Source organism: Pygoscelis adeliae, unplaced genomic scaffold (genome assembly GCF_000699105.1).
Source record: "Pygoscelis adeliae isolate BGI_AS28 unplaced genomic scaffold, ASM69910v1 Scaffold300, whole genome shotgun sequence".
Classification (NCBI taxonomy): domain Eukaryota; kingdom Metazoa; phylum Chordata; class Aves; order Sphenisciformes; family Spheniscidae; genus Pygoscelis; species Pygoscelis adeliae.
Genome location: NW_008824004.1, coordinates 2,337,347 through 2,362,362, shown reverse-complemented (window position 1 = coordinate 2,362,362; position 25,016 = coordinate 2,337,347).

The following is a 25,016-nucleotide window of genomic DNA, read 5'->3' as shown; positions in this document are numbered from 1 at the left end:
TGTGACGTCAAGCTCTGTACATAAGCTGGGGGAAGCGGGCGGGGGGGGGCCGCTGCTCGGGGACTGGCTGGGCATCAATTGGTGGGTGGTGAGCAATTGCACTGTGCATCACTTGCTTTGTATATTTTTTTTTATTATTTCAATTATTAAACTGTTCTTATCTCAACCCACGAGTTTTCTCACTTTTACTCTTCCAGTTGTCTCCCCCATCCCACCAGTGGGGGGGGAGTGAGTGAGCGGCTGTGTGGTGCTCAGTTGCCAGCTGAGGTTAAGCCACGACAGTTGCTTAGATTCACCTGCACAGTAAGCTATGGGGAATGTAGGGACCTGATGATGTTTTTTGTGCTGTGCATTTCCTTAGCTATGAGCTCTGGAAGAGCAGGAACTGATTGTGCAGAGGGGCACTGCCTTCTTGGGGTGGCTGGCATCATGTCTGCTCGGTGCAGCCTGCACAGGCAGGCTAAGCCTACCAGGCTGCACACAAGTGCACTGGAGGGGGGGAATTCAGTGCCTCCATGTCACATACAGTGAATTTTCTTCAGATAATAAAACAATCCTACACCTCTGCAGCACCTCTTGTCTCTAAATAAAGATCTCCGGTGTATGTATAGCACTCATTGCCACAGACCCTAAGCACCTGTGGTCATTTTTTATTTTTTACCCTGCTACTATGTCTGTGAAGCAAAAAGACATTTTGCAGGGTCACAAGAAGGCAGTGATCTGCCCGAGGCCATGGGGGGTGGTGGCAATGGAGCAGCAAGGAATCCTCTTCTTGCCAGTCCCAGGCTGGTGGACTCTGGAAGAGAAAAGATGAGAAAAGAGAAACACTGATTTAATAGTGCGCACAGAGTTGGCAGAGAAAAAGAAAGCACCTTACTGGTCAGACTGCAGGTATGCCTGACAAAATGCAGGCAGGCGGCACAGCTTGTGTAGATATGTGACACAGAGACCTGGGAGGAAGGGCTTGTGTATCTCCTGCCTACTCATGTGTCCCACACTTTCTCGTCTTTAAATTCCTTTCTTTTCACTCCTGTGCATTTGAGCATGCAGATCTGCATTTGAAGCCCGTGCAGTGAAGCAGGCAGACACAGAGCTGTGATACTCAAAGTCTCTCTGACAGGCAACAGTGCGGAGCCCTGAGCCAGCAGCAGGGCTGAATGCAGAGGGCTGGGGTCAGCAACAAAGACCACGCCACGTGCTCCTCCTGCCACTGATGTTCATGTTCCCCATGACGTGGAGAAGGATCTCTTGTGACTATAAGGTGTTGGCAGGACTACCTTCAGCTCTCAGCAGAATGCTGTGCCAACATATTGAGAGTAGCATGCTGCAGCAATGCACTGACTTCCCTCTCATACCACAAACATCCTCTCCTAGAATTGAGTCACGCCACCCAGCACCTTAAATTGTATTTGTTTTAGCAAAACCCCACAGGATGCTCTTTTGCTGCAGGGTCAAGACGTTCCCGTTCCCTTTGATGCAAGGTGTACCGAGATATCTGTGGTGGGGAAGTGGTGCACCGCCAGGATGCTGGCCCCACTCCTGCAGAACTTCCCGGCTCTGCGGTACGGGAGGACAGGCAGCCTGTCAGAGGGGCTGTAGCACCCACACAGACAGGGTGGAGTTATTAATCTCTTTGAAATGACAATTTGCTCTTTGTTTTGTATGTTTTCCAGATGTCACCTGCTGGCTTCAGGGGGAAGGGAAAAATTAATGTGAAGAAACTATTTTAGTAATTTGCCTGGAAAACCAGGTGCCTCTCCAAGCAGCTTGAACCTCTTTTAAATTAAAACTTCAGTAGAAAGAGAGCTGGGGTTTCACCAGGGACAGCTGTAAAACAGCAAGCAGCTACCAAGGTGTCTTGGGAGGGACAGGTTTGCCCTCTGGCAGAAGCCAAAACCAGTTGCTCCCTTCTCTGCCCATCAGCTACCTACGAGACCAAACTCACTTTGGCAGAGAGCGCTGCCCCGAGACCAGCCCTGCCCTCCCTGTTTGTGGCTGCAGTCAGGTGTGGGAGGCCACCAAGCTCTCTTCTTTCTGTCCCTGCTTTTGTCTCATGCTTAGACGGGCCCGGTTTCATACTGAGCAGGTGTAATATGGTGCAAACTGGTTATCGTGTTTGGGGTGACAGGACGCTGTCCTTTGCATATGAACCACCTCTGGATTAAGCCCTCTAGAGAAAGCAGTGGCTGCTGGTTCATCCCTTCAGGGGGAAAAACTGAGATGGCAGTTGTGACATTTGAGTTCACTTTAATGCAACATCTTAGAGCCTGTCTGTATAATTTCTTTCTTACATTTGATCTCTGTCTCCTTTCCCCCAAGCCAAACCACTTTTGCCGTTATCTAAGCGCTCCTTGTTGATGAAACAGAATGGGGAAAATGCAACATATTTTAGTATACTCTTAGTATAATAAGCTTTTTATGAGGAAATAACAGATAAAAGGCTTCTTGAGTAGTGTTGTGGTTTAACCCGACAGGCAGCTAAACACCACACAGCAATTCACTCACTGCCCCCCACAGTGGGATGGGGGAGAGAACCGGAAAAAAAAGTAAAATTTGTGGGTTCAGATAGACAGTTTAATAGGAGATAAAAGGAAGGGAAAATAGTAATAATAATAATAATAATGATAAAAGAATACACAAAATAAGTGATGCACAGTGCAATTGCCCACCACCCCCCGCCCAATGCCCAGCCAGTCCCCAGGCAGCGGCCCCCCCGGCCAGCTTTCCCCCAGTGTATATACTGAGCATGACGTCACATGGTATGGAATGTCCCTTTGGCCAGTTTGGGTCAGCTGTCCTGGCTGTGCCCCCTCCCAGCTTCTTGGGCACCTCCAGCCTTCTCAGTCGGTAGAGCATGGGAAGCTGAAAAGTCCTTGACTAGTGTAAGCATTACCTAGCAACAACTAAAACATTGGGGTGTTATCAACATTGTTCTCACCCTAAATCCAAACCACAGCACTGTACCAGCTACTAGGAAGAAAATCAACTCTGTCCCAGCTGAAACCAGGACAAGTAGAAAGGGGAAAAGTAGATCATTAACATTAAATAAAAATGTACCTTTAAAAAAACTGAAACCTTTAGAAAACATGGAAAAAATATGTCTGTGTAACATGAAGTCAAGTCATAATTTCCCCTATTAACACATGCTAAAACAGAGCTAAATGATTGCACCACATCTCAGTAAGTCTGTGTTTAGGAAAGTGTCTCTCACGCTGCTTGATGAGAGGTTGCTAAGCAGAGTCCTATATTCATTAGTTATGTAAATAGGGATGTAAAATAGCCCCTTTCTTGCCAGTGCCTAAAGAAACAGAGCTTGGACCCTGGCAACTATAAATTAATCCCACTGCTTCCTGGAAGTCTGTCAGACTGATGGGATTTTTTTTTTCCTTTTGAGTGGGGAAATATGCTATTTGGAGAGGAGAAAAGAGTATCCTTGGGTTCTTGGATCCCTTCTTGGCATGCATGGAGTGCCGAGAATCAAAGCAGGTTTAGGTACTTTTAAGTAAATGTGAAAAATATTGAAGGGGATATTTTCCTCCTGGGATTAAGGTATACACCAACACTCACTTCCATCCTGTCCCCAGGCACTAATGCATTAGACAGTCTTACAGTGATGCATGAGTTTTAGAGAGAAGACATTGTCAATAAGAATTAGAAAGCACATGTTTTTATGTTTCTCTGGTTACCTCTTTGAGAAATACTTGATAAAGCCAATTAAAATTTTTCAAAGGGAAAAAAAAACAGTCTCTTTTTCTCAGCGGAAATTGGTCCTTTTCTTGAGATCTCAGTGTTCAATTCTTCCAAAGAAACAGCCATGTGAAAAATGCAGCCTTGGTTTGTCTTCTGAATTTCAGCAGACAAGGTCTTTTTTCTATTTTTGCCCTTTCTCTCCATCCTCCCCACAAACTTCATTTTCTCTTGCCAAAGAGAGAAAGAAAAGGTGGAAAAACCAGCAAAATGAAAACCATTTTGAAAATGAAAAGTTACAAGTACAGAAACCTTTTTTTCGTTAAGCCAGAATGCATGTTAAATAGTGATCCGTAGGACTTCAACAAAAAAACAGTAACAACTGAATTCCATAGACAGCCAATCCTATTCTTTTCTGAGACCACACAAAGAAAAGAAATTTCAAATTTCACTATTTTGGATGATACATTGCACTCATTTTTTGTTTGATCTCATAGCTGTCAAATCCCTGCTCTTCACTGCTTGATAGCTGGCACTGCTGCCAAGGTGTTTGGCATAAGCAGTACGTTATGGATGAATCACAGTCACGTGATTATGGTTTATTATATGGTCTGTCATGGCAAGGCTGGCGCATCATTTCCCACCGGAAGGTAGATAAAATCCTGCTCCCTTCTCAGCACATAGGTGTCAATAACGAGGGCAGTGTCCAGCTGTTGTGCGAGGCGGCAGCCCGGAGCCCGGTGCCACACGGCTGCCTCCCCATCGCTGATGCCTGCACACCACCTACCATGGGCAGCTATTCCCTACTCACCATAAGCTCTATAGCATAGGAAAGAGAATGCGTCTCCTTGTGAGAAGGGCTTGTGACAAGAAGTTCATTCTTCCCTCATCCCTCACTATAGACATCTCCCTGTTTAAGCTCTTTCGTTATGTCAAACAGTGATATTCCCGTCACATCTCTGTAGGTCCCTGCCTGTCTTTCCAGCCCCTGTGAGCACTGTGTCCGTGGCACCGCAGAAGCCAGCAGGGCAGGGGTGGCACACGGGAACCTGATCTTTTATCCAGAGGAAAATCCTGCCAAAGTAAGGCTTGATAACATGGAAGAGCCAAGTGCAGTTTGAACTCCATTTCAATATGCATTTCTTTGTGCAGCTTTGCCACCATATCCAGTTCTTACCTCACAGTTAGATCTGACCAAGAAAATTACACAGTTACTCTGAGTTTGGGTTTAAAACTTGTGCATAATCAGCCCAGGTCCACAAACTGATCAGCTGCTACTAAACCTACTAAACTCATTGCATGTATGACTATTTTCAGATTCAGACCTAGACTATGATCTACTTCGTACAAATACCCTGAAAAAAAATCATAGTCCTTGGCAGTTAACCTTTTAGTTCAGTTCAATAAATACCTCCTTTCAGCACAGTGTAGATCTGCAAACATTGATTCCCATCCTCTTGCCAGCAACGAGTAATCTGGCAGGCAGCTCTGCTCCTGCCCCTCCTCCTTGACAAAGCAGACTTTAAGCAAAACACTGAAGCACTGGGCACAGGTCATTTAGTGATTTCTTTATCAACCAGTGATGACTTTTTCCTGCGAAGCCAAAGCTGCATTCCATGTTATTTTGTAGAGTTTTCAGGAAGCTTATTGCCCAAGTGGAACAAATGCAGTCTGTCCCATTACATTTTCCTGGAGATTTTTGAAATTTTTGTAAACTAAAAAAAAAAAAAGGGGTCAAGTTTAATAAATTCAGTATTGTTGCTTTTGTGCTTTCTCTGGGATTTATTTCCGTTGCAGTCAATTTGTATTCACTCTCTGCTCCTTTACACGAGACGCTTAGGGACATTTTGTAATTCAACATAGCATAATGCTCTGTTTCCTGTTCGCAAAGATAATGAACTGCAGATGACTGTGCTGAGGGATGCTTGCTACCTACAAGAGGGAAGTGATGCCGGGAGCTGGTACCGCCACGCAGGCTCTGCATTGCACAGCGAGGATGCACACTTGCCATGATGCAAACAGGCACAGGTAGGGTCACTTCTGTTCCCATGTCATTAAGGAGGGACAGAAATAGTATTTTTAATTGTCTTATTAGTTATTTTGAGTTAGTGGGAATCTTAAAACCAAGGGATAAAGAGCGTGGGGTTTAACTATGGCTGTAGCTGTATGTACATAGACTCTTATAAGCAAATACTACTGCTTATAGATGACTGCGGTCCCCTAGGACTTCCTCCCTGTATTGTAATGGTCTTCCTTCTGCCATTTTCCCTTCTGTAAGCACGTGTCATCCATATCTTTCTAACTTTTGTTGACTCCTTGGCACTTCCTCTGCAGCTCAGGTGGGCCCGGAAAAAATTTCCTGGATCATGAAGGTCAGTCCTCTCATCTACAACCATTGTATAACTGTGTCCAAGCCCTTACCCAGGTCCGTCCGGGAAACAGGGAGACTTCTTGTCCTTGCTGCACCTATTTGGAGACTTCTTCAGCACAGGGCTCCCCTGGCAGTGAGGAACGGGCTCATGATTTCCAGAGTAAGGGTAGTTATGGCCAGTTTATACTCGTTTGAGCTTTGTATTTGGCTCAAGCTGCTTTTTTCCCTCTCTGTTTTTTACTCTACTAGTGCATTTACAAAGGACAGTTATGTCTGTTTCAAGCCTTGGCTTTCCCTTGGTTGAAAAGCCAAACTTGTCTAGTCTGGTGTCTTAAGATGGCCTCACCAGTAATCCCACGGTCAGCACCTGCTTCGCATTCACTTAATCTATTTCTTCAACACAAACATGGCCGAGGAAAGCTGTATGCAGCAACCCTGTGAGGTGTCCCCAGGGCTGTCCATGTCCAATGGGCACTACTCTTTATCTGTCTTTTTTGGAAATCCCTCTCCTGCACCATCCTGTGCCTGCCTTTTCCCCTCTCATGCCCAGTTTGGCTTTGGAAGCTGAGTGGCAAGAGCCGGGTCAGAGCTCTGGGTTGTCACGCAACCTGTATACACAGGTCTTCTTCCACGCTCATTTTTAGCTGACAAGACTCCTGATGATTGCAAAAGCCTGTGTAACTTGTCCCCATGTGCATGAGCTTGGATTTTGTAAATTATTAAACTTTGTTCTGTTTCATTAGTCCGGCCCTCTAGGTCATTGGGTTTGACCCATATGGCATCACGAGTCTTCTCTATGCTGATAATGCCCCCATCTTTTTTACATCAATAAATACTACCAGACATTCCCATTTTCTCTGCCAGTGATCATGCTGAATTGATGCTTAGCCTCATTCCTGACAAAACTGCCCCAGTTCATTAGATTTCATTGCAGGAGAATCCTTTGTCTTCTCCCCAGGAATGTCCTTATCTGTGCCAATTCCCATTTTCATGATTTCAGTTAATAATTCCCATGTGATACCATACAGATGTCCAGAGAGATTTGGCTGACTTGTATTCCTCTGTCTGAAAGACATCCATCTTATCCAAAAAGGATATCAGGTTATTCAGGCATGTTCCTGCTGCATCTTGTCCCAGTTTCCAGTTGCCTTCCTAGCTGAAATAACCCTCTCCTTTCACATGTCCCAAAGCCTTTCACAGATCACTTTCCCACTCTCCCCCATCATACTGTAAACTTGCATGCTATTTCAGATGCTCACTTGGGTTTAACAAAAATCTTTGCAGCGCCACTTCCCTGCCCCGTCGTAGTGCTGCTTGATTCTCCCAAACTTGAATCTCTGAGCTGTGTCTTTCTGTGCTGACCTATTCCTTTCAACAAGGCTGTGAAAGGCTGCTACTTTGTAGGAGAGCCTCCTCTCTTGCAAAGGCTGTGCTGGCGTGCAAGGCTGGTGTGCAAAGGCTGTGCAAGGCTGGGCCTCCTTGCACACTGGTGTGGTGAAAGAAGCCATGCCAAAGGACTGGACTCAGAAGAACAGCCACTGTGGGCCTTATTTTTGTAGCTCTCAGTGTCCCATCAAGGGGACTGTAGCTGAAATAAATAAAGCAGTCCCTCACTGCATCTAAGCTATGCTTAGCTAAGGTGTTTGCAAAGTTGGTGAGAGGTTTTCCACTGACTGTTCTGGACTTTGGATGAGATCTCTTATAGCCGCCTTGCAAGAATAAAGAAGACACGGGATCTCCATTGAAGGTCATGTCTCTAAATATCTGAAGTGTAAACATAAAACATCTTACAGTTGTATTAAGAGAGGTTATCTGAGCTATCAGACTCAGTATTTGCTTTTCTGCTTTGGGGGACTGTTTTTCAGGTTTTTTGGTCTGCTAAATCTTCTTGCAATTTATTTATACATCTTCAAGCTATAACCTTGCGAAGTATAGCAACATCAGTGCCAAAATTAATTTCCAGCCCTGTAAAAGCAAACTAATGTGTGATGCAGACAACGCACTGAGATGAATGCTTTAGTGTAAGCGTGTCACTTATTTGATTCATGCTTTGAGTAGTAACGTAAACCAGGCTGTACACAGTGTTAGCAAAGCACACAAGGTGCCATTACACTGTTTTCTTTCATATTAAAACTTTAAAAGAAAGTAAAAGACTTCAATCATCATCTTAACCTCTATTTTAGTGGAATTATACTTGCTTCTGACCTTGTTATCCTACCTGGTCTGTTCTGGTTTCTGGGGTCATGCTTCTCAGTTAAGGACTGAGTTCAAGAGAGAATTGGGAGGCTCCTGGAGAATGGTGAGACTGGATTCAGCCTCTTGAAGAATATAAGGAGGGAAGTGCCTGATATCTGAGGTGGTCTGGAGTGAGCCGACGCTACCTTCACTGAGGAGATTGGTGCTTTGGGTTTCACGTTGCAAACACTGTCTTCATGAAAAGGTCAGAAAGAAGCCGTCTTCCTGATTAATTCATGGGGGTTATTGAGTAGAGATAAAAGGAACCAGTGACAGACCAGCTACACAGGGACGGTAGCTGGGCTGAACTATCTGAAAATGTGGAAGGAAAACATTAATTTTTTTGCCTGCAGTTAAAAACACAGTGTTTCCTGATGTATATGGACTTAGTGAAAATTATTTTTCTGTGATCATCATTAAAAAAAGCATTGGAATAGAATAACTATATATAACAAAACCCAGCTGTTCTGGCATCTTTCAGTTGCAACAAAGTGTAGCGGGAAAATGCAGTTTGAAAATAGTAATTTGGCAGGTAAAGGGGTCAGTCTTGACTCTTCTTGTTTTGGAAATCTTTGCCTCACTGTTTGCAGTAGGCCCATAAATTAAAGTACTCTTTGTCTTTCTTGATTGTCAATTTAATTGCAAGGAGGAGATAAAAAGCTGACAGGAATGCAGAAATGTTAACAAACATCTATGGTGAACACACCCTTTCAAATATGCACTCAGAGGCATATAGAATAGAATAGACTATTTTAGTTGGAAGGGACCTACAACGATCATCTAGTCCAACTGCCTGACCAATTCAGGGCTGAACAAGTTAAAGCATGTTATTAAGGGCATTGTCCAAACGCTCCTTAAACACTGACAGGCTTGGGGCATCGACCACCTCTCTAGGAAGCCTGTTCCAGTGTTTGACCACCCTCTCGATAAAGAAATGCTTCCTGATGTCCAGTCTAAACCTCCCCTGGCGCAGCTTTGAACCATTCCCACACATCCTATCACTGGATACCAGGGAAAAGAGCTCAGCACCTCCCTCTCCACTTCCCCTCCTCAGTGAGCAGCTCTACATAAGTCATACAAAACAGAAAGCTAGATTGTGCTGATTACATAAAGTCTTTCATGCTGGGGTGGCTAGTCAAACTTGTAAATTACCCCAAAACTTTGCTACCTGGTGGAAATTCAGTGGCTGAACTGGCTAGTCACAGCATGACTGCCTTTTTAAAGTTGCTCAACATAATGAAGTGACACTTGAGTCCAATTAGTCTGTTATTAGACCGATCTCCATCCTCCTTGGATGAAAGATGGAAGAACCTCAGAGGTGTCCCACTGCTGGACCACTGCATGTGTAGGAGGGGATTTTGTTAAGTCTCTCCTGCAAGAAAAGCAGCTCAGCTTCCAGAGGAGAGTCATCTGAGCCCACACTTGGTCATGAGAACAAATCGTTTCTAACTCTCCCCAGACTCCTGGTGTTCACTTCTATGTTCCTATGGATATTGCTTTGAATATTTCACAATACTGATGCCTGACGAAGGTGTCACAATATCGCCAGGTAACATAACACTCTTGAACATTTTCGATAAGGTATCAATGGCACCCAAGAGGCAGGTCAAGTCAGTGTCTCTCCACTGGCCCCTGATTCCCAGATCAGATCTCATGATGGATCTGGGACAGATTATGAAGGATGCTGGGAGCACAGAGACTTCTTGCTTAATCTCCTAGGCTTCAGTCCCTTAATCTAGTAAAATCCCCTTCCCCTTCCTGGGGCCACGTGTGCAGCAACATTGCTGAGGAAGAGCAGCCACACATTGAGCACTGTCCTACCTCAGGGAAAAGGGAGATTGGGTAGAGGTGGGGGCACCACGAGAACAGATGTTGCGAAGTACAAGAAAACTGAGTAGTGAAAGGTGGTATTAACCCTGTGCAGATTAACTTTATTATCACAGATACCATGAAAGTATCAACAGCAACAAATTCATTATTGCATACGTTTAGGTTCACTGTCCTCTGGTGGTACAGGCAGATTGCCTGGTATGACTATGGATGTGACGGCACTTGTGAGAATGGGCTGGTAAATGACTATTACTCTCTTGCTTAGTATTCCCCTGGAAACAAACAAACTCCCCAAACAAACTAAAACTAAATAAAATACTCACAAGCGGACGAATGTGTGTCTTCAGGGGAAAAAAAAAAGTGAGGAAACACTGATGTTTCATCCCTTTTTAACAGAAACCAAGGCCAAACTCCCACTAGCTCCAAGGGAATTAGATGCCTTTAATCTAAGTCACAATAATAAATGAGGGAACATATTATGTCCAAGATGTGGTGAAACATCATGATGTGGTCTTTAGACTGATGGGGTCAAAGTTTTCCATGGCTAGAGGGAAGGCAGCTGTAAGTGACTGAATGAGACAGGCACAGTAAACGGCAGTGCACAGCAGGGACTCCAGCTATCCCCCTGCTGTGTGTGGAGCAGCATGAGGACTTTATCCAAAGCCTGCCAGAGTCCTGAAAGCCTTTGACTTTGCTGGATCTTAAATCAGACCTTACATGCATCATTCATCTTTTTTGCCAGTGATACTGCATCTACACTTTTTCCAGCAGAAATAATTGATATGACTAATGTACTAGCTTTTTCTTTTAACAGTGTGCCATGTTTGGATTAGTCTATTTTCAAGAGATCTTTCAGTACTTCCTCCTGAACAAATCAATGGTATTGGTAGGTAGTTGCAAATTTCTGTTACAGTAATGGGGCAGAGCCGATGGACAGTATCACGATACAATGATTTTCTCTGGATTTTGCTGAAAGGCTGTGGCTTTGATCAGTAGTGAGTGGGGGAGAGGTACCGTGTCAGTAGTGCTGAACCATTCCACCATGGCTTTGCTTTCAGAGAAACTTCCAAATACTTGTGGCTCCTCCATGATTTATGGTGCTGAACTTTCCAGCTTGCAGGTGGCAAGTGAGGAAGGTTATCCCAGCTACTAGAAACAAATCCACCCTGCAATGGCTATATGTGAGGTGTTTGCTTAGTGATCACATGGACTTTCAGATCAAATCCACAATCTGCACAGGAACAAGGATGCCAGCATTTGATCTCCAGGGTGAATTTCATGAGCTGAGTTTGGTGAGGTGCTTGCCAAGGTTGACTCTGAGCAAAGAAAGAATTCTGCAAACAAGACAAAACCAAAATTTGTCGAAAAAGAAAATAAAATTCCTTTCTGTCTTTAACTGTCAGTAGCATAGGAGCTATCTAAGATGTGTCTTCCAATTTGCATTACTTGGAAGTGGGGATTCAGACCAGCTGCCTACTTTTATTCACAGCTCACCTCAGCAAGCAAGGGCTCATCTGATATAACACAACTCGGATAACATAAGCTGGGACTTTTTGTGTGTAGCAGAGCAAGCTGTCCTGCGACAGGAGGTAGATGAGAAGTGATAAACCCATATGCCTCAATTGTGTGAAAACTTGTCCAGCTTCGCAGCAGTGAAAGGCTGGAAGAAGAAGCAAGACCCTCAGCCGAAGGCATGAACTACATTTGACATTTGTTGATGCCAAGGCGGTGCTGTCACATTAGCCATACGGAAGATGCAGAGCAGCGGATAGTCCAGGTGAAACTTGCAACCTGTGTGAGTCCACAGAGATATTTAAGTAACTGGATTAAACTGGAGAGCCTCTTCCAGTCTTCTGATCCTTTGCATCTGCCAAATCCAGTAGTCCTGCGGCTTGATGCCTCTGCGTCAACTACATGCTCATTGTGTGGAGCCAAATATCCTCTTTCTTGGGGCCTTTGAAGAGAACAGTTTAAAAACAGCTTAATTCCAAGCTTTTTTCCTTGTCATGATTCTCTGCTTGAGACCAGCTCTATCCCTGTTCTCCCCCAGTGCTGGGTTTATGAAGTCTCAGTTTCTCAGAGGCCACCAGCACTTGCTAAAATGGTGAAGCAGCAAAGGGAATCCCATACCCCTCTTTCAATGCCCAGGGACCCCTTTTACTATCTGCTACTGTAAACTAGAAGGTATCCATGCCTCCCAGTCCAAGTCTGGCGCTTTACTGTAGATTAATAGAAGAATTAAATGTGAGGGGGAAAAAAATCACTGCAAGGCTTTTTTTTTTCTTTTTTTTTTTGCCAGGGAACAGAGAGTAAAGTGAGAGGCCAACAGATGATTAATCTTTTGTTTCTTGATGGTTCAAGTATCCTTTTATATATGAGTCATATGTCTAAATATTCAGGGTCACCAGTGACCTTCTCTTGGCCAGATTTACAAAACTTCTCCCTTCTTGGTCTAGCTGAAGAGTCTAGATGCATTCACTCCTCTTATCTTCCTGGGCTTTCCTAGATCTATGCTTTATTTTTGCTCTTTCAGGACAAGTGATACGAATATAATAACAAAGGCAAAGGATTTTTTTTTCTATATGGTTTCCATAGTGCTTACAAAGACCTGCCTGTGTCTTTTGCAGGTGTTTTTGCTGAGTAGCATAAAAAACATACTTTATGTGGAGAAAAAAATTTACCCAAAAATTTTTGGGTGCATTCCCTGCATTACCAAGATTTATAGAAATCATATTTTGAAGCAAACTAGCTGAGATGGAAGCAGTTACAGAACAATATTTATTGAATGACTAGACAGCCAAATATTACTTCATAAAACAGGAATAAGCAAATATTCACTGATTAAGAGACAGCAACTTCTTACAGAATTTAATTGGGCAGGAGTCAACTCAGGAAGTTCCCACTCACAGCATTCAGCATCTCTACTCCCTGTATATCGAATACCTAGTAGACTGGGTATGACTAGAAGATGAAAACATTGTAAGTCAAAACCGGGGACTATATTTTCAAATCTTTGGTGCCTATTTTTTTAGGTTACTGTCACTCTCTGCACATCCACCCCTTGAGTGATCCACAAATACATGCTCTAGTCCCTGCCTGTGCAAGATGGGGGCAAGACTTAGGATCCTGCTCCTACAGATGCTCATAAGGTTAGGTGAGAGAGCTGCTCATGAATAAAAATATGAATGCACATAATCTCTGTTAGGGATATGGCCAGGAACTAAATTTATTCAAGCATTTTGTGATCTTATTCTAATTTTTCATAAAACAAACGAAAGTTATGTGAAATTAGAGGTGTAAGAAGTATGCATCTAACTGTGGGTGTTGAGTGATACAGCAATACAAACGGGAACTTAACAGCCATATTTAGGAATATAAGAACTCTATAGATTTCTATCAAAAGCAAAGTCAATACATAAGCATATTAACTCTCTGAAGTCTGAGTACACTGATACTCAGTCTATGACTTGGTCCTGACATTGTTCCTTGCCGCTTTTATTACACCATTTTTGCTGCTGCAATTACACCATTCATTTCCATGGATTTACTTACAATTTAGGTCTTGATTTAGCAACACATTTAGGTGGTACTACAGGGCAGGAGGTGAAGCTGATGATGGGTCTGTAAGGACTGACAATTCTTGAAATAATAACCTAACAATAGGATGTTGTAAAGAAAGTGGAAAAAACCCCACAGCCGGTCTTGTACTGGCATTTAATAACAGATGTGTTGTGTAATCCACAGGAGGTAATTTTTCAGCTTTGCTCAGTGTAGGTGAGGTCTTTACTGGAGCACTGTGTCTGCTTTGGGGCCATGCACTTGATGAAGGATGGAGACTAATTGGAGAGGACTCAGAGGAGACCAACAAGGATGATGAGAAGTTTGGAAAACATGACCTACGAGGAAAGGTTTTTGTTGTTTTTTTAATCTAGAAAAAAAGGATCCTGAGATGGGACATAATGAAAGACTACCAGCACTTAAAACATTACTGTGAAAGACTATGATGAATTGTGCCCATAAGGGTACAGGAAGAACTGGTTTAATTTATGGCAAAGGTGATTTAGATTAGGCATTAGGAAACACCTTTTACTGTTAGGAAAATCCAGGACTGGAGGAGAACACCTAGAAAGACTTGTTACTCGTGATTGGAGATTTTTAAGGACAGGTCAGACATCTGCCAACAGAGGCCAAGATATAGTTATTGTGCCTCCATGCGTGGGATGGAGAAGGTGTTCTCCTGACATCCCTTACAACCGTGTATTTCTGTGATTTATGGTCCTGTGTGACTTAGACCTCTGTTGAACCAGGGCCTTAGACTACAATCATCTAGATATCAAAGGCTTCATTTGGAAAGATTCACAGGCTGGCCAAGTGCCAAACAGTTTTCTGTCCTCCAAGGAGAATGTATCTCTCTGGCTGTCACTCAAGACTCTGAGCTATAACTGACAGAGTTTTCTGCCTTGCTCATTAGTCACTCAGCCTAACTAGACCTGCAGCAGCACAGCAAGAGAGCAGGCAGTTTCTGGAAAGGTTTTGCCAAGGAAGTTTGAATGAAACCAGAATGCACCAGGAGCTGATTTCCCTTCACACAGCCTGTCCTGCACTGTTCTCGCCAAGGGCCTGGTGTTGGAATACGCTTCAGGAATGATTGTTCAACAGGCACAAAAATGCTCAGAGGGCCGATGTGTAGCCAAAAGATACAAGCTGAGGCTTCAGCCAAAATGGATGTGGAACAAGTGTTGTCCCAGAAAAAAAAAAACAAACACAAACCCTGAGCACGCCAAACTTGTCTTGTCTTTCTTTCATACCCAGTGAAGTTGACCTACAGGGTCGCCGTGTTTACATTTAGAGAGGGAGGAAAGATGAAAGGTGGCACATAACCAGAACAGGATTGCTGTATTAGCATCTGTGTTTCCTCCTACCAGTGCCAGCAAGGTCAAGGGGTGAGAGAAGAGGAAGGGCCCTTGACTCCAGATTTGATTCAGATGTATTCTCGACTGTTTTTCATATGAATGTTGTTACTGGTGATCTGCCTTGGGCTTTTAAGGGGCCTGTTTTTTCTGCTGTATGTAATTTTGTTTGGTGTGTCTCTTTGGATACAGCACCGACTGCTGACCTCGGCCTTATGTACACGGTTGTCCCGCCCTGGTCCGCCAGTGAAGGTCCCAGCAGCTGCATGCTCAGCTGGTGACAGCTGTGAAGGTCTGCACAATCACAGGAAAGTGATGGTATGGGAGTTAAGATTAAAAAGGAAGAAGGCAAATGTTAGATATCCGTAAGAGATGTGCTGCCATGACAGTGATACAGATACCACCATCCTATAAAATACACAACAGGTTACTTCTAGTTTCTGATTTTTTCTTCCTCCAAATTTCTTTTTCCTTGACATTGCCTTTGACCTCTGCTGGGATCTGAAATCCCATTTGGCCACTAGAGGGCAATTCAAACTCTTCACCATAAATATTTCCAACCCATGGTTTGTCAAGTAGCAGCACCCCCACTGTGGTTCAGGGACTGCAGTTTGCTTTTGTGCTCTCACCCTCTCTCTCTTTTTGCCCCTCCTTTCACACACACCACCAACAGGCTTGTGTCAGTGAAGTTTTGTACCTGTAGGAATTCTTCTTTCCAACAAAATGCCAACCATGCCAAAAAAAGTTCCTCCACAAGTTCCCTCCTTGTTAGGTCTGTAGGGAGTGCTCACATTTGGTGATAAGACTCCGTGGTGCGTAGGACACCTGCATGGCTGTCAGCCATTGGCACTTGACCAGTGCCAAGCACAGCAATGACATGTTGGACAGGGGTGGATTTCACACTGTCAAACTATCCTAGTGCTGCATTATACTGGACTGACTAAAATTTGTCTTGGGGAAGCAGAGACATGTAGAAGCATCAGAGTAGGCATGCTACACCCAGTGCAACATGGGGGACTTTGGGCACTGTTAGCTGTCTGCATCCTGTAAGAAATTTGGGCTGCTCCTGCCTAAACTTCCAGGGACTGCCAATAAGAGTAAGGAACAGAAATCATTTTACCTTGTGTGTTCTACATTTGAATCGGACCCTTGGTTTTATGTCAGCTTATGTAATTCTGGGTCCAAACAGGGTCCCAAGCACCTTGTAACGGGTGCAGAATAGCAGCATGAGATTTTTTTTCAAGTCATCTCCAGCTCCAAGGTCTACTGAAAGATTGAATGTACCTGGAGGCTTTTCAGCGACCCTCTGTTGTTCACTGAGCAGATTCCCTTTCTCTCCTACAGTTCCAATGGGGCTGAGCACAATAACAGTCTCCCAGCTGGAGCTGTCTCTCTAAGAAAGACCTGGCATCTGGAGATGCTGAACAGCAGCCCCTTCAAGAATGGAGAAAGTCAGCACACCAAAAACATCCTGACCTCAGCCTTGCAGCCATAAGGCTCCAAGAAACACCAGCCACTTCTCCAGCCTGACATCACAGGGCAGCAGATACCACTGCAGAGGGGTCAGCAGCTCCCAGGCTGTGCGGTGTTGAGTCCATGGGAGATGGAGGTGGGTAACAGAGCAGGAACCCTGGCACAGCTCTGCAAGAGGGGAAGGAGGCCTGCCTCCATGCAGGAAACATGGATGGGAATCTTCTCTTGTTCAGGAGAAAAGGGTGGGTTTCACTTCAGACCTCCACCAGAAGGCCTGTGCCAGAAGGTGCAGAACAGTTGATGAAGTGCAGGCTATGCGAGAATGCACAGCAGGGTAGCTGCGGCATGGGCTCATGTGCAGAGTGCCTTGTCTCAGCACCAGGCATGCCCATGCTCTTGGCAGCACGGTAAGCCGGTGCACAGTAGGCTTTTTCTCAGGAGCTAAAGAGATGCAGAGACAGCACAAGTATTTACCATCCTGAAAAGTTCTTTGCTAAATCAGAGCAAAGCTCTTTGTTATGTAGAGTGGAAGGAATAGAAAGAAGAAAAAAAAACACCCAAATTTTACAAAAATTAAAGTCCTTTTTCCAGGCCTCCCAGAAGACTCCTGTACAATTTCTCTTGTGGTTTAGTATAAGAAAATACAGATAGATTTGCTTTTCAGGTGCCAGCCTTGTCTTTTCCCAGTACTCAGTGGGAGAAAAATCAGGTGGTTTCATTTTGCAAAGCAGCTTAAGTGTTCGCAGCAGTCAGTGGTCCACATGGCAGGGGAGGTCATAAGAAGTCCTCGAACTCTTTGTCAGTCTAGAACTTCTCTCTGTCTCTTCTGCAATGTTTCCAAAACAACTCCCTGCCTTGTTCTGGATGTGGGAATGCGGGAAAGATCATTTAAGTTCTTGAGTCCAATCCTTTGCAGTTGCTGATAGCTGCCCCACAGATCAGCAGGGTTCATGCAGCGTTTGCTTCCTACACCCCGTACATCAAAAACGTTTATTGATAGCTTTTATCAAGCATACTGATTTTAGCTTGTAAGATCAAAAGCCAAAAAAGTGTGCAATGTACATCAGGAAGAGAGAAGGAGGTAAAGCGAAGAGGTTACCAATATTTTAGGTCTCTGAATACCAGAAAAATTCTCAGGAGAAAAAATGGTCTTAGGAAACATACCTTGTCCCAGAGAAAGGCAACTGCTGCCTCCTAACCTCTCCCGCTACTCCCCTGATCCCATGTGAACAAGACATTCACCAGGGTTTGGAGTTTTTTAGTACTTAGGAGCACAAATACATCCCAGTAACTCATCTCTGATGCATCACTGAAAGACAAAAAACTTCTTTCTGAAGTTATATGTTAAGAAAGGGGGAAAAGGCAGCCATCAAAAGCATGAAACATAATTAACATAGTAATCAATTAGCTTCAACATATTTTAAGCCTTTCTAGTTTAAGCCTTAGTCAGTCCTAAGGAACTCAAATCCCAGATCAGGGCCCAGCAACATGCCCCATCACAGTCTGCAAGCCTTGTGTTTTAGGTGTCTCCTGTGCCTTGCTTTGGGATAGATGCAGGACTGTACTTCCTAATGCTTGGGAGAAGGAGTCCGTCTCCTCAGTTTCCCAGTTCCCCTATGTGTTGCGTAGGCAGCTCACTTGCAGCAAGGCGCCACAGAGTCCCAGCAAGTCACCGGGACAGCCTTCGGGGTGCTGATGGATTTGTTTCTTCTCTTGCCAGGGTGCTGGATGGCTTCCCCACTTCTTGGCAGCCTGCCCAGCAGTTTCCAGAGAGCTGAAGCTCCTGCAGTTGCAGGACCCTAAGCTCCCAAATGTCCAACGTCTTTCCCAGCTCCCTTAGAGAGGTGAGGCTGGAGATTCCAGGCTCCCAGTCCCCAGTTCCCAGTCAGTCTTGGTGATGGTGAACGGGGAGACTGCAAGCCACAGGACCTGGACTTCAATCTGCCTAAGTCACTTGGATAGTCCAGGTTTCTCTACCTCCACTGAAAGTCACCAGGTAGGATGGGGCAGTTGACTGTGTAGGTGACCAGGGAGCTAGGGGCATAAGAGCCTCCAAGCCATGCCCAGGGCTTAGGGCAGCTGAAAATTTCAGGCTCAGCTCAAGGCAGAGGTGCCGGCTACCCCTGAGCTCAGCCGCCAGCAGCAGCGGCAGGCAGGAGTGGGGCAGGAGCAGTGTCTGGCAGGTGTTGCCCAGTGCAGACCTCAGCGCAAGCAGCGGTCCAGGAGCCCCATGGGGCAGGACACCCCCCACCAGTGGCAGGCAGCTTGTGACTGTGAGGGGCTGAGAGCAGTTAATTCCTGGGGTCCTGTGGAAATGCTGCAGGAGCGTGTCTGGGGTCCTGCAGCCCCCAAGATGTGCGCCTCCTGCCACATCAGCTGTGATGTGCACCTTGCCAGGTGCCCAGCTCTGTGCACAGACTGCACAAAGCACTGCTGCTGTCACAAGCAGGACCTTTTAACCTCCTTTTCCTGTGTATGAAGTGATCCTGTAGACGGGACCTGTATATAGGCTATTCTATATATAAAATGATAAATTTTACAGTCCCTCCTTAAGCTTTTCTTTTTGAAGCCATAAGAGTAAGTATTTTTCTATAGGTAAGACAGGACATGTAAAATCACCAGGGAGGTGGAAGATTCACAGAAGTATGGACAAAAAAGGCTCTTTTAAATTAGATTCAGGAAAGGGCTATGCATTTTCCATCAGACAGGCTTTAAAGGGACTGGGACATAAAACAAAAGCCAAGCCAAATACTGAGAGCAATGTAACCAGTGAAACAATGGGAAAGTTATTTAGCAACATAGACAGCCCTGGAACGGCCTCGCTGTAAGTTAAGCACGCACACCAAATGTATTTTAGGCTGCTGGTGCCAGAGCACTCAGCTAACCCTTTGAAAACTAACTCAGACACAGCATGCTTACATTTCCCTCTTAACAACAGCTTGTGAGGCAATCACTGTGAGGGTATATACAACACTTATTTATTTCAAACAGCCACTCATGCAGAACAGCTTGGACTCTGTGATCCTAACCAGATGCTCTTCAGTAATCCCACATGCAAGGTGCATTGCGCAGCTTCCATGTGCATCCCTAGAGCAGTGTGTCCTGCTCTCTTACCACTCTGTGTTGAGCACTCCCGACGGCCGACTGCCAAACAACTCTTCATCTGGTAACTTCATCTGTCTCCTGAGCATCACCTCTCAAAAGTCAGCAAGTACAGGACCATTTCTGCCATAGCACAAGAGAACCTGCTCTTTCTCTCTCAGAAAGGATGTCCTTGCTTGCTCGTAAAATAAAGCTGTCACCAAATTACACTTCTGCAGCAGATCCATTGACCTTCCCTTTGACCCAAGTCTTCCTCATCGCACTAGGTTCTCCCCTGAACTGAAATCTCCTTGCCGCGGTGGCTGTGGGGAGAAGGGGTATCACAAATCTAGTTAAACCTGTCTGATTCACAAATGTTGCTTGTTCTCGCCTGGGCCTTTGGGGATGGTTTAGCTCAAAGCGTGCCTGTGCTGATGTAAACTGGATTCAGAGATCCCTTTGAAGGCTGAAATCATAAGGGATGAAGAAATCTGGGGGAAACAACCAAGCTGAAGGGCTTGGCTCCTCTGCCATTGTGCAAAGGTGGCTGACATAACCTGTGTGAAGGTTTTAAAAGCAGCCCACATTTCTGTTTGGATTGTTTCCTTGCAATGCTAGAAGATTTTTTTAATGTTTTTGAAGGATCTACGTGCAGAAGAATGCTGACAGTGAGTGTTCTGATTTTCCTGTCTTTTTCGCAGTGTCTGGGAAGAAAAGAGTTTTGGTATTTTCTTTCCAGTTTCCCACAGTAGAGCCTTGGGAAGACTATGTCATCCTGGGTTTGGAGAGCAGAGCAGCATGTGGCGTCATCCCCAGTGCAGAACATGCCAGAGGGGCATTCTGCTTCCTTGCAGCTAGTGGGGAATGACAGGAGCACCACGTTTCCTCCACAGAATAAAATTATTCCTCCTTTTCAGCGGGTACTCCTCTGCACTTGACACCCAGAGTCTCCTGGCTCCCACAAGCATGTCCTTCACATGACTTGCTCCTTCTGTTTCAGAAAGTAAAGTATTCAGGATGGTTTCTCAAGGACTGAAATTTTTTCTTGCAGGAATGTTTCTACTACAGCCACCAAAACAGCTCTCCTAAGCACTTTGGTGAGAAAGCAAGTCATTTAGGTGAAGAGAAGACATTTTTACATATCTGATCACCATTGTGTCTCAGCTGAGAAAAAGGGCATCTCTGATAGGTTTTTTCATTTACATTTACAATTTTTCTGTATCATGTTCATCCTTTGGAATAGTGGGGGTCATGAGCTGGAACATGATGTTTGAGTACATGTCTCAGCGTGAAAAAGAGAAAAAGAGGGAAGAAGGCACAGAAACTTCAAGTAAAAAGAGGATTTTTAAAGCTTTATCTTCACCCAACTTGAATGTAAGGACAGATTGTTAGAAAACTGTTTTTCTATTCTGTAGCAATTTTCTTTTTTGTTGTTGTTTTGGTTTGTTTTGACAGCTAATAGCTCTGCTTGCCAGCACACAATGAAATCAGCTGGTGTTTGTGCTGTCAAAAATGAAAGTTTCTTATTATTCCATTGATTTCATTATATTAGATTAAGAAACTCATGTGGTTGGCTGCCAGTGACATGAGTTCAGAGTACACTGAGCAATGATTCATGCTGTTGCACGCTGAATCTGCTAGGGAAGTTTGTCACTGAAGAGACAAACATGGACATCTTTTATTTAAATTTTCTGCACCAGGAGCAAGGTCTTCTCCCAGAGAAGTCCTGATTCTTACTGCAGCTTTGTGGGACCATTATAGCACATGCAAGTCAGAATAACTGAATAATCCTAACTGTTAGATTGAAATGAGTTCTGCTGAAGCAGAAGAAGAGAAGTGAGAATCTGGACCAGGGTCCCACCAGATCAGCACACACCTTGGCACGCATTTACATTTGCTCAGCATTTTGACTCCTGCTCTGCACCTCTGGGAACTGTCTAGTTGGCTTTGTTTTAAAAGAAACTGGAAAAAGTAATGCACCAAGAGTCATGAAGAGGTGTGAGAAGCCAGCTTGTCCCAGAAGACTGACTTTAGACACTGAGTCCAAGAAGTCATGTTTGGACTTGCCTGGGCCCTATTAGGCTCGCCTGTATTTCAAGATTGGCCTCTGCTATAAACTCTATGGCATTTTAATTGTTTCAGAGGCAGACTGTTAGGAGCACAATTAGGTACACACTGCTCTGCCACCACTTGTCATTTACTGGGTCACAACCAGCAACTCTACAGAAGATCCACTTATCCCACTCTCCTTTCCTGCCTCTCCCAAAACCCTTCCCCAAAACTGGATCAGAGCTCCAGTTTTGGTTTGTGCCTCATTTTCCATTATTCTTACACTGATTTTCTCTTGGGTATGACACTGAGCCTGTCTACCAGACATATACAAGTGGGAAAAAGATGCAAGAAGAAAATTTGCATATAATGTATTCCATGGGCTAAGCAGAAACTAGCCCAAACTTAACAGACATTGGGAATGGGTGTTGCATTTGTTCTCATGCTGGCATTGGCCTTTGCCCAGTGGTAGCATCAGTGAATTTGTGGGGAGCAGTAAGGCAAGTTATGTAAGCATTGGCATTTCAGTGTGTTTGTGTCTGGTACCAGAGGGCTGTGCTGACATCCATAGGCTGGGGAATGGGCTGAGAGATCCCTCATCAATTTCAACAAAGGGAAATGCAAAGTTCTGCCCTGGTGAGGAGCAAGCGCAGACACCAGCACAGGCTGGAGCTGGAAAGCAGCTTTGCAGAGAAAGCCCTGCAGGCTTTCAACTCACTGCGTTGGTGGGCAATGAGTTGTCCGTGAAATGTGCCCTCACGGCAAAGAAGGCTAAAAGCTTGCTGGGATGCATTAGGAGGGTGGCCAAACACGGGCACAGGTTGCCCAGAGAGGCTGTGGAGTCTCTGTCTTCAGAGATCTTCAAGACTGGACATGGCTGTGAGCAGCCTGCTCCAGCTGACCGTGCTCTGAGCTGGGGATTGACTAGGTGATCTCCAGAGGGGCCTTCCAGCCTCTGCCATTGTGTAAGTCTGTGATTATCTCAAAGCCACAGCAATAATGTTGGTGCAGCTACAACTGTGCTCCCGCAGATGAGTTTGTGATGACATTCATAAAACACCCAGCATGGGAAAAAAGTATGCTTGCACATCAGGTCATGATTTGGTTTGGGAGTTTGCTGGAAGCAATGGCACAGGGCAAAAAGCATGACAGCAAGGGTACTGCTGCTGCAAGTCGTGTCTGGGGTGGATTTCTGCCTGCCTGGATACCACTGATCATTGCACGTGGCACCTGTAGTGGGATGACAAGCGTCACATTCTGGTGGGACCGAAAACAGTTAAACTCTGTGGAAGGGGTAACTCAGGACTGACTTCTCTGAGGTGGAACAGGGGCCTGGAAATGGCACTTCTGGAGGAGGATTGAGGGACTACAGAGGACCGGCTGCCCCAGAGGATTTTGCAGTTTCCACTGTGCCAAGAAGGGTTAATGCTAATCTAAACTAAATCTCCTCCTTTTCTTCCTGTCCAGGCCCCATTAGCCCCTGTAGATGGCACTAAATCAATCAGGGCTATAAAGATAAATCAAATGTTTTTTCTGTGCTCTTCCTTTGCTCAAACATATTGGATGGCAAATGAAGAGAAGGTGAGGTTGTCTCAGGACACTGGACAAACAGGCTTATCTTGGAATATAGCACACAAATTTCTTACAGATTCTGACAAAATTGAGATACCTGGACGAAAAGGACACAGAAGACAGCTGAGGACAGGAGCAAATCCCTTACCGTGACAATCTTCAGGGCTCAGTAAATTTAGCGCAACTTAAAAACAAGGAAAACAATCTGAAAACAGCTTGCTTATAGCCTGTGAATTCCTGCTCAGGGAGAAAATCCAGGGCCGTGAAGAGTTATTTAGTCCTGTTGAATAACAGGAACCAAAGGCTGGAAACCGAAGGCAGGTGAATTCAAACAGAAAACAAGGCCCAAGGGGAAAGGCAGTGGCAGGAGAAGTTCTCACCATTCCCTCCTCAAAGCCACGGGTCTCCTCCAGGCAGGTGAGGGGAGCACAGATCATAGAATCATAGAATAGTTTGGGTTGGAAGGGACCTCTAGAGGCCATCTAGTCCAAGCCCCCTGCCGTGGGCAGGGACATCTTCAACTAGATCAGGTTGCTCAGAGCCCCGGCCAACCTGACCTTGAAGGTTTCCAGGGATGGGGCATCCACCACGTCTCTGGGCAACCTGTTCCAGTGATTGAGGAGAAAGGCATCTGGCCAACAACTCAGTACAAGTGCCAGGTCTAGAAGTGTCTCAGGCAGGTTTGTCCCTCACCCGTGACATTACCTCCTCACTGCCTCCCCCGACAGAGACCAATGTCCCCCTTTCACTGGAGAAGGTCACCAAACATCCACCTGGATGGCCGAAAGTGAGGAGGTGAAGCCTGAGATGACATGGGGATGCTGGCTCTCACGCCCGTCAGTGAAGCGGGATGCAGAGATGCCAGCTAGCAGCCCCCTGTGCGCCCCTGCGCGCGGGGCAGTGCCCTGCTGCGGCTCAGCCCTCGCCACCTCTGAGCAGAGCTAAGGACCTGCTACCTGACCTCCAGGTCTGAACCAAACACTGTCCCATGCGTCCAGCGTGGGCCTGCCCCATGCCTGACCCTGTGGTACCACTGTGCTTTGAAAAGTGCAGTGGGGCACACCCCTCCTCACTCCGCTCCCTGGTGTTTGTCCAGAAATGAACCTGAAGCCATCACAGCCTTGTCCGCCGAGCAAGAACCTCTGTCATTAACAAATTTGCATTTATACTGATTGCAAATAGCTAACTTACTGGCTGGGTGAGCTGGATATTTTGGTAGGTCCTGCAGGAACCTTGGGCAGTATGGGTGCTTTGACTGTACAACCCTTCATTAATTAGGAATGTTTCTGTACTGTGTTTTTACACATGGATCTACTCACATATGCATCTGGCAATTAGTTTACTCCCAAGAATGTGAAGTAATTTTTGGCCTCTAAACTAGAGGCATGAGTGTCTGTTTTTTAACTCTTTGCTTCCACTGGGGATGCTATATGAGCCTCTGAAAGGCAAGAAACAGTTCCCCCTTTGCTCTACCGATTAATGCACAGATAAGGTTCTGGGACCTACGGTAGTGAGTGGCTTACTTATTACTGTTGGAAAGGCTTTTTCATTGTAATGAATTTCAGAACTTAACAAATCACTTTAATGCACGCCTTTTGCTATTTTAAAGTAGGCAGGACAGGATTCTGGACAAACCATAGACAGGTTTGGCTGTTAACTTACTGGTAATGTAGCAGTCATATCCATTTTGTATTATGTTTTCCATATATTTTCTCAGTAAAAGAATTTTTTATTTCCGCAATCTTTGTTTCTGTTAACTTTGGCTGAAGGACCAATACCTTAGTGTCATCTAAAAATGCTTTATTACG